At 36.3% G+C, this 18611-nt stretch overlaps 1 protein-coding gene across 3 annotated transcripts in view; it reads right to left on the minus strand.

The window, feature by feature from the left end:
- The window catches only part of LOC101084304 (serine protease 58-like), a 132925-nt gene that overhangs the window by 71890 nt on the left and 42424 nt on the right, over window positions 1-18611 (minus strand). The gene's annotated exons all lie outside the window — the stretch shown is intronic.

Here is an 18611-nt window from a genome sequence, read left to right on the forward strand (position 1 = left end):
CTTACTGTTAGAACTTCCAATCCACTCCCAAGATTCAGTTAAAAGAATTCAGCCTTTCTCCCAAACTCCATGTGTCCCAATCCTACCTTAACTTCAGTGTCCTTTCAAGTCCTTTTGAACTAAAAGCTAAAAGCTTTTCTTTCCCACCTAATTCTCCTTGGAACAACCATGGTCACTAGTTATTTTACTTTGTACCATCATCTATTCTTGCATCTTGTTTTGCAGTTTTTAATCTTGTCTCCCATACTTGACAGTGAACTCCTGGGGGACAAGATTCATCTTCATATCCTCCCAATGGCTATTATATTGTTTTCTTCATAGTAGGTGCTTAAAGAATACCTACTGAATGACTGGGTACATCCAAAAATTAAATATTAAAAAGCAACATATACTTTTTTTGATAGACTACATCTTTAGTCTGACAATTTGCTCATTCCTAGAAGTCCTTGAATGAAAAGCACCAGGTGAAAAAGGTCTCTTAGAATTAGTGTGTAGTAATTTCAATGCCAACAAAATTCTAGCACATTGGCTTCACTTTCTGGAATTGGGTCAATTAAGGCTCTTGAGCTCCTGAGCAGGGATGGAGGGGTGTAGAATTCCAACTTGGTGTGTTCAGGTTAGTGAAAACGTATTCATCTAAAATACAATACTTAACTAAAGGTGGTTTCCTGATGCATAGTGATGAGGATAATGTTTGATTATTAGCAGTTCTTTAAAGTCACTCACTCCTAACAGAATTTTAGTTATCCCATTATTTTTCAGAGAACAATGTTCCAGTTAATAGATCAAACTTAGCATTATGCTTCACCAGTTAAACCTTAAGCTCTTTTCCTTAAAGACAAATTTGCACAATATTATCCTGCTGCTAAAGACCACTAATCCAGGAATGGGAAGCACATTGAATTTTGTTGCATAGTTAACTCTGGTGAACAAGGCTGAAGTTTAGTATTTACACCTCAGAGACTCTAGAGCCTTGTTGCCTGGATTCGTATCCTGCTCTCCAGTCTCCCAGTTTTATAATCTTTGTAATTTAGTTAGCCTTTTTGTCTCAATCTCTTCATGTTTAAAATAAAGATAACTGTCGACCTGTGCCGAAGATTAAATGAGTTTATGTAGCTTTTGGAACAGTGCTCAGAGCATAGTAAACACCATGTGAGTTATTGTTTAGGGTCTAATGGTAGACAGGAATGTGAATCCCTTCTCCTTGAATTGGAGGGATAATTCAGATGAAGCTGAATCTCAGTTTAAGGTAGGAAAGTGGTTCTTGGTAAAGGTTTCATCCTTTTTCTGACATCTGAACAAAGCTACCCCTAAGGCCTGAAAGCTATTTCAGCCAATGGAAGTCTTATCACTGGTATGTCTCCCTACTTCTTTTTAACGCTCTCTATGACATCTCTGTTCAAAGTGCTGTGCTCCCCCAGGGAGCATAAAGTTCTGTACAGGGGAAGCAGAACTGCAGTGTCACATAACAGACTATAAACCTATGTTACATATCACCTCTCTGATCTCCTGTGGCTCCCATTCACAGGTGAAAAATAAAATTGTAGCTATTTCTTGAGTATCAATATTCACAGGGCTTAAGCGGAATTAGCAGGATCTTTTAATATCCCAACCATTCACTCCATATTTTTCATATATAAAAAGAAGCAAATTAATGCCAATATTACCTAATTTAAAAATATTAAATAAAGAGTTTCAGAGATAGAAGTAACCGATGGCAACTGAGGTACCTCGTAGCTCACAGGCACAGGAGAGAAAAGGGCCCCTGATTTCTTGTGGGTGATTAGTTTCCAGACCTTGTCAGTGTTTCTCAATTGTTTGGCTTCCTTCTGTAAAATGTTGATTTCCAGGGCTCACCCATGCAAATAGGATTTCTGGTGGTAGGACCCAGCATCTCCACTTTTTTTCTTTCATAAAGACTTAAGTTTATTTATTTACTTTGAGGTGGGGGGTAAAGACAGAAAGAAAATCCCAAGCAGGCTCCACAAGTTCAGCACAAAGCCCAGGGTGGGGCTTGAATTCAAGGACTGTGAGATCATGACCTGAGCTGAAATCAGGAGTTGGATGCTTAACCAACTGAGCCACGCAGGTGCCCTCCCTGTGTCTCCATTTATAATATGTTCTCCTCAGGGGATTCTAGTGCCCCCAGCTCTACTGCTGCTGCCTCATTTCTCAGAGTGATGAATTAAACACCAAAAATTTGGGAAGAGGGGAGGTCTTAGAGGTTATCTGGGGTGCCCCCCTTCATACACAGGACTAGAAGGTAGTTAAAGCACTGGCCCAGAGTCAGATTGAATACTGTTAGCGCTTCTGAAGGGTTCCAAGAACTAAAGAATTGTGCACTCACAAAACCTGCCTGAAGTGCAAATTATGTGTTTTGCCAACACACATAGCATTTCCCCAAATATCAAGACAATGTTGTTTTAAAAGACTGCCACTGGCCAATGCATATATCTACATAATTCAAACCTCCCATAAGTAGTATGTCTTGGGAGTTTTCTAATTAGCTTTCTTTTCTTTTTAAAAAAATCAACATAACCTTATACTCTTTTTTGGTTTCTGTAGGTCAGGACTGCAGGGAGGGGCTCAGGTAGATAATTCAGGATCAGGGTCTTTTTAAAAATATCTTTATTGAAATATAATTCACATATAAAATTCAGCCATTTAAAGTAAAATTCAATGGGGGTGCCTGGGTGTCTCAGTTAGTTAAGTGTCAGACTCATGATCTCATGGTTTGTGAGATCAAGCCCTGCATTGGGCTCTGTGCCAACAGCATGTGGAGGCTGCTTGGGTTCTCTCTCTGCCTCTCTCTGCCCCTCTCTAACTCATGCATGCACTCTCTCAAAATAAATAAAAAACATTTTAAAAATCCTTAAAAACTAAGTATAATTCAATGGTTTTTAATGTATCCACAAAATTGTTCAATAATCACCACAATGTAAGTTTACAACATTTTCAACATCTCAAAAGGGAACTCTTAAGTCCCACCCCATTCCTCTGCAACTTCTCCCATGCCCCCAATCCTACCACCAACTACTATCTACTTTCTGTTTCTATAGATTTGCCAATTCTGGGCCTGTCATATAAATAGAATCATAATATACATGGCCTTTTGTAACTGGCTTCTTTCACTTAGCATGACATTTTCAAGGTTTATCCATGTTGTAACATACATCAATACTTCATTTCTGTGGCTGAATAACATCTCATTGTATGGATACACCAAATTTTGTTTACTCATCCATCATTTGACAGGCACTTGGGTTGTTTCCATCTTTTGGCTATTTTGAATAATGCTGCTATGAACACTCAAGTACAAGTATTTATTTAAACACCTGTTTTCAGTTCTCTTGGGTATATACCTAACAGAGGAATTGCCAAATCAGATGGTAACTGTATGTTTAACATTTTGAGGGACTGCCAAATTATTTCTCTAAAGGACTGCACTTTGTATTCCCATCGCCAATGTATGGGTTCCAATAGTTCCACGTTGTCACCAACATTTATTATTGTTGATGTTTTTATTATACCCAGATGGAATGTTTTGCTAGGGTTGCTATAACAGACTACCACAAACTGAGTGGCTAAAACAACAGAAAGTGTCTTATAGTTCTGGAGGCTAAAATTTTTAGATCAAGGTGTCTGCAGAACCATGCTCCCTTCAAAGATGCTAGGGAATTATCTGTTCCAGACCTTTCTTCTAGTTTTTGGTAGTTCCTTGGTTAGTGATAGTATATATATCTAATCTTCACACAGTGTTTTATCTGTGTGCATGTCTGTGTCTAAATTCCCTCCCCTACCCCACTTTAAGTAGGCTTCACGCCCAGCATGGAACCCAACTCAGGGCTTGAACTCATGACCCTAAGATCAAGACCTGAGCCAAGACCAAGAGTCAGCTGTTTAACTGAGCTACCTAGGTACCCCATAAGTTTCTCCTTTTTATAAGGACATTGGCCATATTGGATTTGGGGGCCACCCTGTTCCAGTATGATCTCATCCAAACTAACTACATCTGGGTTGCCTGAGTGGTTCAGTCAATTGAATGTCTGACTCTTGATTTCAGCTCAGGTCATGATCCCAGGGTCATGGGATCAAGCCCCACATTGGGCTCCATGCTGAGTGTGGAGCCGGCATAAGATTCTCTCTCTCTCTGCCCCTCTCTCCTCCTTGTGTGCACTCTCTCTCTCTAAAAATAATAATAGAAAAATAAACTACATCTACATTGACCCTACTTCCAAATAAGGTCATATTCCAGGGTTAGGACTTCTACATAGAATTTTAGGGGGACGCAGTTAAACCTATAGCACCATATTCATAAAGATAATTAAAGGATTTTAGTTGTGGTTTTGATTTGCATTTTCCAATGGCTAATGATGTTGAACATCTTTCTATGTGCTTATTTGCCACTTGTGTATCTTCCTTGGAGAAATGTCTGCTGAAATCTTTTGTTCATTTAAAAAATTGGATTATTTATCTTCTTATTGTTGCATTTTAGGAGTTCTTCATAGATTCTGGATACAAGATCTTTATCAGGTATATGATTTGCAAAGCTTTTTCTCCCATTCTGTAGGTCTTTTTACTTTCTCTCTTTCTTTCTTTTTTTTTCCTAACCTTTATTCACTTTCGAGAGAGAGAGAGCAAGCATGAATCAAGGAGAAGCAGAGAGAGGGAGACACAGAATCCGAAGCAGGGTCTAGGCTCTGAGCTGTCAGCACAGAGCCTGACATGGGTCTTGAACTCACAGACTGCAAGATCATGACCTGAGCTGAAGTCGAACACTCAACCGACTGAGCCACCCAGGTGCCCCTCTTTTTATTTTCCTAATAGTATCCTTCCATGTACAAAAGATCTTAATTTTGATGAAATCCAGTTTTTTTGTTTCTTGTGCTTTTGGAGTCATTTATAAGAAATCATTATCAAATCCAAGGGTCCTAAGATTTCTGCTGTGTTTTCTTCTAAGAGTTTTATAGTTTAAGAATTTAATTTTAATTTTAATTTTGAGTAATTTTTATATATGGTATGAAGTAAGAGTCCACTTCTTTCTTTTATTTGTGGATATCTAGTTGTGCCAGCACAGTTGATGAAAAGGCTATTCTTTTCCCATTGAATTATTTTGAAATTCTCATCAAAAATGAATTAACCATAATATAAAGATTAATTTATGGACTCTCATTTCTGTTCCAATGATCTGTATTTTTAACTTTATGCCACATTGTCTTGATTACTATAGCTTTTCTTGAATTTCCATATGAACTTTAGGATAACCCTGTCAATTTCTGCACAAATTCTACTTGGGCTTTTGACAGAGATTGCATTGAATCTGTGGATAATTTGAAGAGTACTGCCACTTTAACAGTAAGTTTTATGACCCAGGAAAATAAAATGTGTATATTTATTTTAGGTTTTTCTTAATTTCTTTCAACAAAGTTTTACAATTTTCAGTATATAAGCCTTGCACTTAATTTTGTTGAATTTATACCTATTTTATTGTTATTGACGCTATTATAAATGGAATTGTTTTCTTTATTTCATTTTTAGATTTATTGTTACTATATAGAAATCAAATTTATTTTTTTTAATTTTTTTTTAATGTTTGTTTATCTTTGAGAGCGAGAGAGACAGAACATGAGCAGGGGCAGAGAGAGAGAGAGTGGGAGGCACAGAATCCGAAGCAGGCTCCAGGCTCCGAGCCTTCGGCACAGAGCCCGATGCAGGGCTCGAACCCACGAGCCGTGAGATCATGACCTGAGCCGAAGTCAGTTGTTTACCTGACTGAGCCATCCAGGTGCCCCTCAAATTTATTTTTTAATATTAATCTTGTATCCTGCAACTCTACTAAACTTGTTTAATTCTAATGTCTTTTAATGGGTTACTTATGTGGATATAATAAAAATATATGTATTTGGTCTTTGCCCCTGGTTCTTGGCACAGAACTCAAAAACTCTTGGAATTTCCTGAGTGATAGGAGTGTCTTTTGTTATTCATAATCATATCTGAGTTTATGATAACAAGGTGACTCACGGTGGGCCCTCAGATAGTTTCAAGGAAGAAGCTCGCCACACACATAATTAGAAGGTTGGAACTTTCAGCCCCACCCCCCAATCTCTGGGGATAGGAGAGGCACTGGCAATTGAGTTCAATCATGTGGCCAATGATTTAATCAGTCATGCCTACATAATGAAACCTCAATAAAAATTCTTGAATAATGAGATCTGGAGAAGGCTCTGAATTCATAAAAACATTGATGTGCTGGGCAGGTGGTGCTCCTGGAGAGAGAATGGAAGCTCTCTGTTCCCATTTCCATACTTTGTCCAATGCATCTTTTCCATTTGTCTGTTCCTGAGTTATATACTTTATAATAAAAGTGTAATTATTAATGCTTTCCTGAGTTCTGTGAGTTGTTCCGGCAAATTATCAAACCTGAGTGGGGATCATGGTAACCCTCAAACTTCAGTCTGCCTGAGTCCCCCACTTGGGTTTGGTATCTAAAGTGGCAGCAGTCTTGTGGCAGCGAGCTGTTAACTTGTGGGGTTTGCATTACCCCTGGGTAGTTAGTGTCAGTATTGAATTAAATTGTTGGACACTAAGTTCATGTCAGGGAATTATTGTTGGAGGAATGTAACAATGTAACCTATTAAATTTACTAATTCTTATAGTCTTTTAATGGATTCCATAGGATTGTCTACACTTAAGATCATGTGATCTGCAAATAGAGATAGTTTTACTTCTTTCTTTCCAACCTGGATGTGTTTTATTTCTTTTTCTTGCTTAATTGCTTTGTGTAGAACCTCTAGAGAGGTTAAAAGATGCTAGTTTTATAAAATGCTTTTTCTGCATCTATTGAGATTATTGATTTTTGCCCCTCATTCTATTGTTATCTTGTATTACACTAATTTATATCCAGATGTTAAACCAACCATTCCTAAAATAAATCTCATTTGGCCAGGGAGTGTAATTATTTTTATATGTCACTGGATTTGGTTTCCTGGTGTTTTGTTAAGGACTTTAGTGTTTACATTCATAAGGCATATTGATAAGCAGTTTTCTTTTTAGGTAGTATTTTCATCTATGTTTGGTATTAGGCTAAAACTGGCTTCAATAGAATTATTTGGGCCATATTCCCTCATCTTCCTTTTCTGGAAGTGTATATAAGGGACTGGCATTAATTCTTCTATTAATGTTTGGTGGAACTCACCAGCAAAGCTGTCTCGTTCTGAACTTTTCCTTGTGGAAAGTTTTTGATAACTAATGTAGTCTCTTGTTATAGATCTACTCAGATTCTCAATTTCTATTTGAGATAGTTTCAGTAGTTTGTGTCTTTGTAGGAATTTGTCCATTTCATCTAAGTGATGATGTTGGCATATGCTTGCTCATGGTTTGTTGGCATATGCTTGTTCATAGTTTCATTTTTGTTGTTGTCAAAGTATTTTCTAACTACACTTGTGATTTCTTTCTTGACCCATTTGTTATCTAGGACTTTGTTGTTTAGTTTCCACATATTTATGAATCTCCCATATTTCTTTGTTATTGATTCTTAATTTCATTCCATTTTGGTTGGAGAACATACTTCATATTATTTCAATCCTTTTAAATTTATTGAGCCTAAAATAAGGTATACCATATAGTTTATCCTAGAAAATGTTCCATGTGCACTTAAGGAAAAAAAATTCTGTTGTTGGGTAGAATGTTCTATAGACTCATTCATATTCATGATCTATATGAATATATTTTATGTTAGATATGTTTAAATTCATATCTACCATTTTGTTTTTTTCCCCTAAATTTCATGTCACATTTCTCTTCCTCCTTACAGATTTCTTTTGTATTAAGTGGATATTTTTATAATGTAACATTTTAATTCCTTTAATGATTTTTTAAATTCTATTTTTGAGCTATTTTCTTAATGGTTATTCTATAGATTGTAATATACCTCTTAAAATCTACTTCATATTTTTAGTAAACAAATTCTAGTTAAATATGGAAAGGTGTGCTGCCATTACTACTATATAACTTCATGCCCCACCCCATTTTTGTGCATCATTTATAGTTATTGCATTTGCTTATTAATACCAATGTCATGGAGCTAACAGCACCCTCTCAATTGTTCTCCAACTAAAATTTTCTTTGTTTTGGACAATACCTTTAAGCATGAAGTTTCCACATTATGTTCCAAATAAACTCAGTCCCCTGAGGCAGAGGTGTGGGGCCCTTTGTCCTTATGGCTTGCCTCTTCCCCTGAACAGAATCTCAGAACCATTGCACAGGAGATGGGAGGAGGGACAGTAACTTGATTCTCCCGGAATGACACCCAGCAATATGTGCAGATGCTGGAAGTGGGGATGGTAGCCCTTGGTCTTCTCAGCTTGCCCTTGCCAATGTGGAACATCTGTAGGAGTAGTTCAGGTAGCTCGGGCAGGAGTAAACAAGGCCCCAGTAATTTGTGCTTGCTAAACCTAGGTTAAAGGTTCTGCTCTTAGGAAAATTTCAAGAGATATTAAGTGATTTTTTATAATATTTTTCACTAGTTATATAGTTGTTTTGCTGGGAAGAGGGTTTGCAGAGCCCCTCATTCTGGAAGTTCCAATCGCCAATTTACTTTTAACATTTTTTTAAAAAATGCTATTTTAGAGAGAAAATGAGAGAGAGAGAGTAAGCACAAGTGGGGGAGAAGGGCAGAGGGAGAAAGAGACAGAATCTTAGGCAGGCTCCATGCTCAGCATGGAGCTTAACGCAGGGCTTGCTCCTACAGCCCTGGGATCACGACCTGAGTCAGAATCAAGAGTCGGACACTCAACCAACTGAGCTGCCCAGGCACCCCAATCCTTAATTAGCTTTTAAAAAGGTACCTTTCATAACCTCCACTGGCCTGGGAAGTTTCTCCTATATTCCTCTGACAATATTAACTACAAATCTTATAAAATGACATCATTAAGCAGAGAAAAATAATCTGTACATTAGGAGGAGAGAGATTGCTGACTCAAGTCTGGACTGGGCCATGTCCCTAGGGATTAGTCACAACATCATGGGGAAGAATGCAGCTACAAACAAATGAATAAGTACATTGGTAGAACATGGTGTACAGAGTATAGTGAAAAGCAAGAGGAGGTAACCCAAAGTAGGGTTTAGTATCAGAGTAGTCCCAGAAGGTACATGTGTGAAACAATCTAATAAGTAATTTGTGAAAATCCAGAAAAGACCATACTATTATGTAGTAGTAATACCCATAAACACAAGGATGCAGGATTCTGCAAGACAGATAGACAGATGGACAGACAGACAGAAAGAAAAAAAGAAAGGGAGAGGAAAGGAAAGGAAATAAAGGAAGAAAATAAAAAAGAAAGAAAAAAAAGAATAAAATGGAGGATTTTGTGTTGTGAAAAAGGCAGAAGTCCAGTTTTTGGAATTGAAGAAAGAGGTAAGAACCAGCAAAGTAGTGTGCTCTGGACCAGAAGTCATTTTAGTTCTCCAGTCTAGGCTTAAATTACTCAAAGCCAGGAACAGTGCTTAGTCCCTGCCTGCACATTAGAATCATCTGGGGAGCTTTAAAAACATCCCAGTGACAAATCAATTACTTTAGAACTTCTGGAGTAGGGCTCAGGAATGAGTAGTTTTTAATGTTCCCCAGATCATTTCAAGGTACAGCCAGTTTAAGAACCATTATGATATGTGGGTGGGTAGGGAGTTCAGCTGCAATCAAAGGAGTGTTAGAAAGGGAGAGAACAGGCAGATTGTCTGTGGTTTTTTTCTTTTTGAAAATCTCACCCAAGGATTCTTTACACTTCCTGCCTTAGATTAATAAATTTCTATATATGTATGCCAGCCTTCTAAATTGATTGTGTTGTTACCTTACGTCTTATACTCTGCTTATTTTGAATGTTTACTTTTCCATTAGATATATAATTTATGGATTATGTAATTTCTAACATCATAATTTTCATTTCAAACAAATGTGACTTTATTATGTACATATTTTATTGACATACCCTATTATATAGCTATCCAGCAGGAATTCCAGAAGAAATTTAGGCACATATGGAAATGGCTATTAAGTTGGTAAGGATGGCCTATGCCAACAAATTGGACAACCCAGAAGAAATGGATAAATTTCTAGAAACATACTCTAGAATCTCTCTAGATCTTTCTAGAATCTCTCAAAACTGAATCAGAAAGAAATAGAAAATCTGAACAGGCCAATTACTAATTAAAAATTGAATTAGTAATTGAAAAAATGCCAACAAACAAAAGTCCAGAACTAGATGGACTGAGGAAGGAAATCTTCTAAATACATTATATAAGGCCAGTATTACCCTGATACAGAAACCAGACAAAGACACACACACACACACACACACACACACACACACACACACACACAAATCTACAAATAAATACCCCTGGTAAACATAGATGTGAAAATCCTCAACAAAATATTAGCAACCACATTCAACAATACATTAAAAGGATCATTCACCACAATCAAATAGAATGTATTCCATGGATGCAAGGATGATTCAATATTCACAAATCAAACACATGACACACCATGTTAACAAAACAAAGGATAAAAATTATATGACCATCTTTCTAGATGAAGAAAAAGCATTTGACAAAATTCAACATCAATTCATGATTAAAAACTCTCAACAAAGTGGGATTAGAGGGAACATATTTTTTTTTTAATTTTTTTTTTCAACATTTATTTATTTTTGGGACAGAGAGAGACAGAGCATGAACGGGGGAGGGGCAGAGAGAGAGGGAGACACAGAATCGGAAACAGGCTCCAGGCTCTGAGCCGTCAGCCCAGAGCCCGACGCGGGGCTCGAACTCACGGACCGCGAGATCGTGACCTGGCTGAAGTCGGACGCTTAACCGACTGCGCCACCCAGGCGCCCCAGAGGGAACATATTTTAACATGATAAAGTCCATATTTGAAAAACCCACAGCTTCATACTCAATGGTGAAAAACTGAGAGCTTTTCTCTAAGATCAGGAACAAGACAAGGATGTCCACTCTCATCACTTGTATTCATCTTAGTACTAGAAGTCTTAGCTACAGCTCAGACTAGAAAAAAAAAAAAAGGCATCCATATTAATAAGAAAGAAATTAAACTGTCAGTATTTGCAGATGACATGGTACTATACATAGAAAATCCTAAAGACTCCACATAAAAACTATTAGAAGTAGTAAGTAACTTTTATAAAGTTTCAGGATACAAAATTAATATGCAGAAATTGGTTGCATTTCTGTATACTAATAACAAAGTAGCAGAAAAGGAAATTAAGAAAACAATTCCATTTACAGTTGTACGAAAAATAATGAAATACCTAGGATTAAACTTAGCCAAAAAGATAAAGGGTTTGTACTCTGAAAACTATAAAACATTGATGAAAGAAATCAAAGGGGAGCCTGAGTGGCTCAGTCAGTTGAACATCTATTTGATTCTTGATTTTGACTCAGGTCATGATCCTGGGGTCATGGGATTGAGCCCCATGTTGGGCTCCATGCTGAGCATGGAGACTGCTTAAGATTCTCTCTCCCTCCCTCTGGCTTGTGCTTTCTCTCTCTCTCTCTCTCTCTCTCTCTCTCTCTGAAAGTAAAAATAAATAGGTAAATAAATAAAATTTAAAAAAAGAAGTTGAAGACAACATACACAAGCGTAAAGATATGCTCGTGGATTAGAAGAATTAATATTGTTAGAATGTCCATATCCAAAGCAATCGACAGATTCAATGCAATCCCTATCAAAATACCAACAGCATATTTCACAGAACCAGAACAAATACTAAAATTTGTATGGAACCACATAAGACCTTAAATAGCAAAGCAATCTTAAGAAAGAAGAACAAAGCTGGATGTATCACAATTCCAGATTCAAGATATATTATAAAGCTGTGGTGACCAAAACAACATGATACTGGCACAAAAATAGATACATAGATCAACAGAACAGAATAGAGACCCCAGAAATAAAACCGTGATTGTATGGTCATTTAATATACAATAAATGAGGCAAGAATGAAAAAATACAGTCTCTTCAATAAACGCTGCTGAGAAAACTAAACAGCTATATGCAAGAGAATGAAACTGGAGCACTTTCTTACCCCACACACAGAAATCAATTCAAAATGGATTAAAGATCTACACATGAGACTTGAAACCATACAACTCCTAGAAGAAAACTCAGGCAGTAGTTTCTTTGATATTGTCCATAACAATATTTTTCTGTTGTGTCTGCTTAGGCAAGGGAAACAAAAGCCAAATAAACTATCAGGACTACACCAAGATAAAAAGCTTTTGCACAGTGAAGGAAACCATCAGCAAAACAATAGGACAACCCACCAAATGGGAGAAGACATTTGAAAATAATTATATCCAATAAAGGGTTAATAGCCAAATTATATAAAGGGCTTACTTTTACAACTCAACACACACACAGACACACACACACACACACACACACACACACACACGCACGCACGCACACACATACATATTTAAGAAGAGCAGATGACCCAAATAGGCATTTTCCCAAAGAACACATAAGATGGCAAACAGATACTTGAAAAGATACTCAGTATCACAATTCATGTGGGAAATGCAAATCAAAACCACAATGAGCTATCACCCTACACCTGTCAGAATGGCTACAATAAAAAAGACAAGAAATAACAAATGTTGGTAATGATGTGGAGAAAAAGGAACCCTCAGGCACTGTTGGTGGAAATGCAAACTGGTATAGTCACTGTGGAAAACAGTATGGAGAGTTCTCAAAAAGTTAAAAATAGAAATACTCTATGATCCAGTATTCCACCACTGAGTATTTACCCAAAGAAAATGGAAACACTAATTATAAAAGATATATGCAATCTTATGCTTATTGCAGCATTATTTACAATGACCGAGACATGGAAGCAACCCAAGTGTCCATTGATTAAAAAAATGGATAAAGAAGATGTGGAATATATACAATGGAATATTACTTGACCATAAAAAAGAATGAAATATTACCATTTGTGACAACAGGGATGGACCTACAGGGCATTATGTTAAGTGCAGTAAGTCAGACAGAGAAAGAAAATGATTTCTCAAAACAAACAAAAATCAGAGATAGAACCATAAATACGAAGAATCAACTGAAGATTGTCAGAGGGGAGAGGAGTGGAGGGATGAGAAAAATGGGTAAAGGGGAGTGGGAGATACAGGCTTCCAGTTACAGAATAAATAAATCATGGGAATAAAAGATACACCACAGGGAATATAGTCAATGATATATAAATAGTGTTGTATGGTGACAGGTTGTGGCTACACTTATGGTGAGCATTGCATAATGTATAAACTTGTCAAATTACTATGTTGTACACCTGAAACTAATGTAATATGGTGTGTCAACTATATGTCAATAAAAAGAAAAATTGGTTAGGATGGTCTAAATGAAGTCTGCTCAAGGAGAGTAAGAGCTTCCTGGAGACAGCCTACCATCAGCAAGGAAATTATGGGGGTAATTTTATATATTAAATATTGACACACATTTGTCAGTATTTGATATATAAATATACCTTGAAAATCAATTAAAAATTGAACACCCCCATCTAAATGGGCAAAATACATGAACAAGAAAACTACAGAATTAACAAATATGGAATGTCACTAATTTTTTTAAAAAATTCAAATTAAAGAAAGAATGAAGAATCATTTTTTAAGCCTTTTATACTGGCAAAGATAAAAGAGTGGTAATATGGATATTATCTAGTGAAAATGAGCCTTATTTACTAGCCTTATTTCAAATAGCCTTATTTACATCTAACTAGCCTTATTTACATCTAACAGAGGGTCTCAGACCTTCCCAACCTGTCCTCCACACTGGTACAAACTCCAGATAATTCTCTCCTATATCCATTAAAATCATAATATTTATTTGCCATTGATTCACCAAATTTTCTAAGAATTTCTCCTAAGGAACTAATAGATGCATGTACAAGATATTTGCAACAGCATTGCTTATATTAGGCAACTATAAACAAAATAGAAGACCATTAAAAAGGATCTTACCATTTGCAACTACATGGGTGGAACTAGAGGGTATTATGCTAAGCAAAACTGGTCAGAGAAAGACAAATATCATATGACTTCTCTCATATGTGGAATTTAAGATACAAAACAAATGAACATAAGGGAAGGGAAGCAAAAATAATATAAAAACAAGGAGGGGGACAAAACATAAGAGACCCTTAAATACAGAGAACAAACTGAGGGTTGTTTGAGGAGTTGTGGGAGGGGGGATGGGCTAAATGGGTAAGGGGCATTAAGGAAGACACTTGTTGGGATGAGCACTGGGTGTTATACATAGGAGATGAATTGCTGGAATCTACTCCTGAAATCATTATTGCACTATATGTTAACTAACTTGGATGTAAATTTGAAAATTAATTAATTAAATTAAATTTTAAAAAAAGGATCTCACTGAATAAGTTATGACACATCTGACAATAGAATACTACATGACCATGCAAAAAATAATATGTAGATCTTTAATCTGAAATAAGTTTATAGAATATGATGATTCCATTTATATAAAAATTATAAATATATGTTTATATAGACAGTTAAGTGTGTGCCAAATTGTTAGTCCATTTTCACCATATTATCTTAAAAATTTCTTTCTATGTTCACATAGAAATCAGCAAAAAGGAGTAATGATGGAAGAGGTGGTTCTGAGCCATTTATCCCTGGTCCAGCCAGTCATATTCCTGTCTGTTAAAGCTGAAAGAGTTTTTTTGCTAACCTATGTATTATTTTTTGCAGAGTCATGTAGTATTCTGTTGTTGAATGTACAGTATGACATTCAGACACAGGCAGCTCCTTCTCATAAAAGAGTGTAAGGTAAGATAGAGAAAGGTGTCCTCCCCTACTTTGCCCCAGATCATAGCACAAATCTGGCTCCTCATGGGAAGGAAACTGAATTAGTCAGTGTTCTCCAGAGAAACAGAACAAATAGGATATATACAGATATATATAAGAGGAGATTTATCGTAGGAATTGACTCATGCAGTTATGGAGGCTGAGAAGTCCCACAGTCTGCCATCTGTAAGCTGCAGAACCAGGAGAGCCAATGGTATACGTTAGTCTGAGTCTGAAAGCCCAAAAACCAGGAATTCAGATGTCCAAGGGAAGTAGAGGATGAATGTCTTAGCTTAAGAAGACAGAGCACGAATTTGCCTTTCCTCTGCCTTTCTGTTCTATTGGAGCCCTCAGTGGATTGGATCATGCCCCACATTGGTGAGGGTGGATATTTTATTTTAGAGAGAGAGAGAACAAGAGCAAGGGAGAGCAGCAGAGGGAGACAGAGAGACAGAGTGAGAGAGAGAGAGAGAGAGAGAGAGAGAGAGAGAGAGAGAGAGAGAGAATCTCAAGCAGGCTCCACACTCAGCATGGAGCCTGAGGTGGGGCTTGATCCCATGACCCTGGGGTCATGACCTGAGCTGAAATCAAGAGTCAGATGTTCAACCAACTGAGCCACCCAGGTGCCCCACTCTCACCACTTTCATTCAACATAGTACTGGAAATCCTTGCCACAGCAATTAGACAACAAAAAGAAATAAAAGGCATCTAAATTGGTAAAGAAGTGTAACTTTCACTATTTGAAGATGATATTCCATATAGAAAACCCTAAAGACTCCACCAAAAAACTACTGGAATTGATAAATAAATTCAGTAAAGTCACAGGATACAAAATTAATGTGCAGAAATCTGTTTCATTCCTATACACTAATAATGAAGCAGCAGAAAGAGAAATTAAGAAAACAATCCCATTTACAATTGTACCAAAAATTATAAAGTATCTATGAATAAACCTAACCAAAGAGATAAAAAACCTGTACTCTGAAAACTATAAAACACTGATGAAAGAAATTGAAGATGACACAGAGAAATGGAAAGACATTCCATGCTCATGAACTGAAAGAATAAATATTGTTAAAATTACTATACAAACCAAAGCAATCTACAGATTTAATCAAAATACCAACAGTATTTTTGGGGGCATCTGGGTGGCTCAGTCAGTTAAGCATCTTACTCTTGGTTTTGGCTCAGGTCATGATCTCACAGTTTTGTGAGTCCGAGCCCCACATCAGGCTCCAGGTTGGCAGCACAGGGACTGCTTGTGAGTCTTTCTCTCCCCCTCTCTCTACTCCTCCCCCACTCATGCTGTTTCTGTCTCTCTCAAAATAAATAAATAAACTTTTAAAAAATTAAAAAAATACCAACAGTATTTTTTCCAGAGTTAGAATAAACAATCCTAAAATTTGTATGGAACCACAAAAGACCTTAAATTGCAAAGCTTGAAAAAGAAAAACAAAGCTAGAGATATCACAATTCCAGACATCAGGTTATATTACAAAGCTGTAGTAATCAAAACACTATGGTACCGGCACAAAAACAGACACATAGATAAACAGAACAGAAAATAGAACAGAAAATCCCATTATGCAATGGGAAAAGGACAGTCTTTTCAGCATGTGGTTTTGGGAAAACTGGACAGGCACATGCAAAAGAATAAAACTGGACTACTTTCTTATACCACACAAAGAAATTAACTCAAAACAAATTAAGGGCCTAAATGTGAGACCTAATCCACAAAATTCCTAGAAAAAAGCACAGGCAGTAATTTCTCTGACTTTGGCCATAGCAACATTTTTCTAGGTATGTCTCCTGAAGCAAAGGAAATAAAAGCAAAAATAAACCATTAGGGCTATATTAAAATAAAATGTTTCTGCACAGTGAAGGAAGCTACCAACAAAACTAAAAGGCAACCCACTGAATGAGAGAAGATATTTGCAAATGAATAAGCAATAAAGGGTTAGTATCCAAAATATATAAAGAACTGATACAATTCAACACCCCAAATAACCAAATAATCTAATAAAAAATGGGCAGAAGGCATGAACAGACATTTCTCCAAAGAAGATATACAGATGGTCAACAAACATATGAAAAGATGCTCAATACCACTATCAGAGAAATGCAAAGTAAAACTACAATGAGATATCACCTCACATCTGTCAGAATGGCTAAAATAAAAAACTCAAGAAACAACAAGTGTTGGCAAGGACATGGAGAAAAAGGAACCCTTGTGCACTATTAGTGGGAATGCAAACTGGTGCAGCCAGTATGGAAAACAATATGGAGGTTCCTCAAAAAGTTTAAAATAGAACTACCCTATGGTTCAGTATCACACTACTGAGTATTTATCCAAAAAATACAAAAACACTAATTCAAAGGGATATATGCACCCCAATGTTTATAGCAGCATTATTTATAATAGCCAAATTATGGAAATAGCTAAGTGTCCATTGACAGATGAATGGATATATATATATATATATATATATATATATATGGTGAAATATCACTCAGCCATAAAAAAGAATGAAATCTTGCCATTTGCAATGATATGGATGGAGCTAGAGTGTAATGCTAAATGAAATGTCAGTCAGAGAAAGACAAATACATCTGGTTTCACTCATATGTGGACTTAAAGAAACCAAATGAGCAAAGGGAAAAAAAAAGGGAGAGAGAGAGAGGGAGACAAACCAAGAAACAGACTCTTAACTATAGATAACAAACTGGTAGTTACCAGAGGGAAGGTGGGTGGGAAGATGGGTGAAATAGGAGATGGAGATTAAGGGGTGCACTTGTCATGTTGAGCACTGGGTGATGTGTGGGATTGTTGAATCACTATATTGTACACCTGAACTACTGTAACAGGGCATGTTGACTATACTGGAATCAAAGTTAAAAAGAGAAAATAATCTGTTTGGTGTTAATCTGGTAATATAGGAATGGCTAGTCACCCATCAACTATTCTTCTAATGGTATTAGCAAATAATTTTACTACTCATCATCATGTAGTGATATGTTGCCTGGTCTATAAAATGGGCTTGGATAAGATCATCTTAAATATCACTTTAAACTAAAATATTATTTTATTCTTTTAGTCTAAAATGTTGACTTTATTGAATCAAGCCATAACTTTTATCTAGTTTTATTGAGAAATAATTAACATACACTGTTGTGTAAGTTTAAGTTGTACAGCATGATGGTTTGATTTACATATATTGTGAAATGATTACAGTAGGTTTAATTAACATCCATCATCTCATATAGATACAAAAAAAACTAAAAAAAAAATTCCTTATGATGAGAACTCTTAGGATCTACTCTCCTGACTTTCCTCTATATCATACAGTAGTGTGAACTATGGTCATCATATTGTACATTACATCCCTAGTATGGATTTATCTTATAACTGGATACTTGTGCTTTTCAACCACCTTTCTCCAATCCCCCCCAACCACAAATTTTGTCTCTTTTTTCTATGAGTTTTTTTGTTTTTGTTTGTTTTGATTCCACATATAAATGAGATCATACAGTATTTTTCTTTCTCTGCCTGACTTATTTTATTCAGCATACTATCCTCAAGGTCCATCCATGTTCCTGCAAATGGAAGGATTTTTCTCATTTTTTATGGCCGAATAATATTTGATTGTATTTATATACCACAGCTTCTTATCCATTCGTGTATCAGTGGATACTTGGTTGTTTTCATGTCTTGG

The sequence above is a fragment of the Felis catus genome, chromosome C1 (genome assembly GCF_018350175.1).
Source record: "Felis catus isolate Fca126 chromosome C1, F.catus_Fca126_mat1.0, whole genome shotgun sequence".
NCBI classification, from domain to species: Eukaryota; Metazoa; Chordata; class Mammalia; order Carnivora; family Felidae; genus Felis; species Felis catus.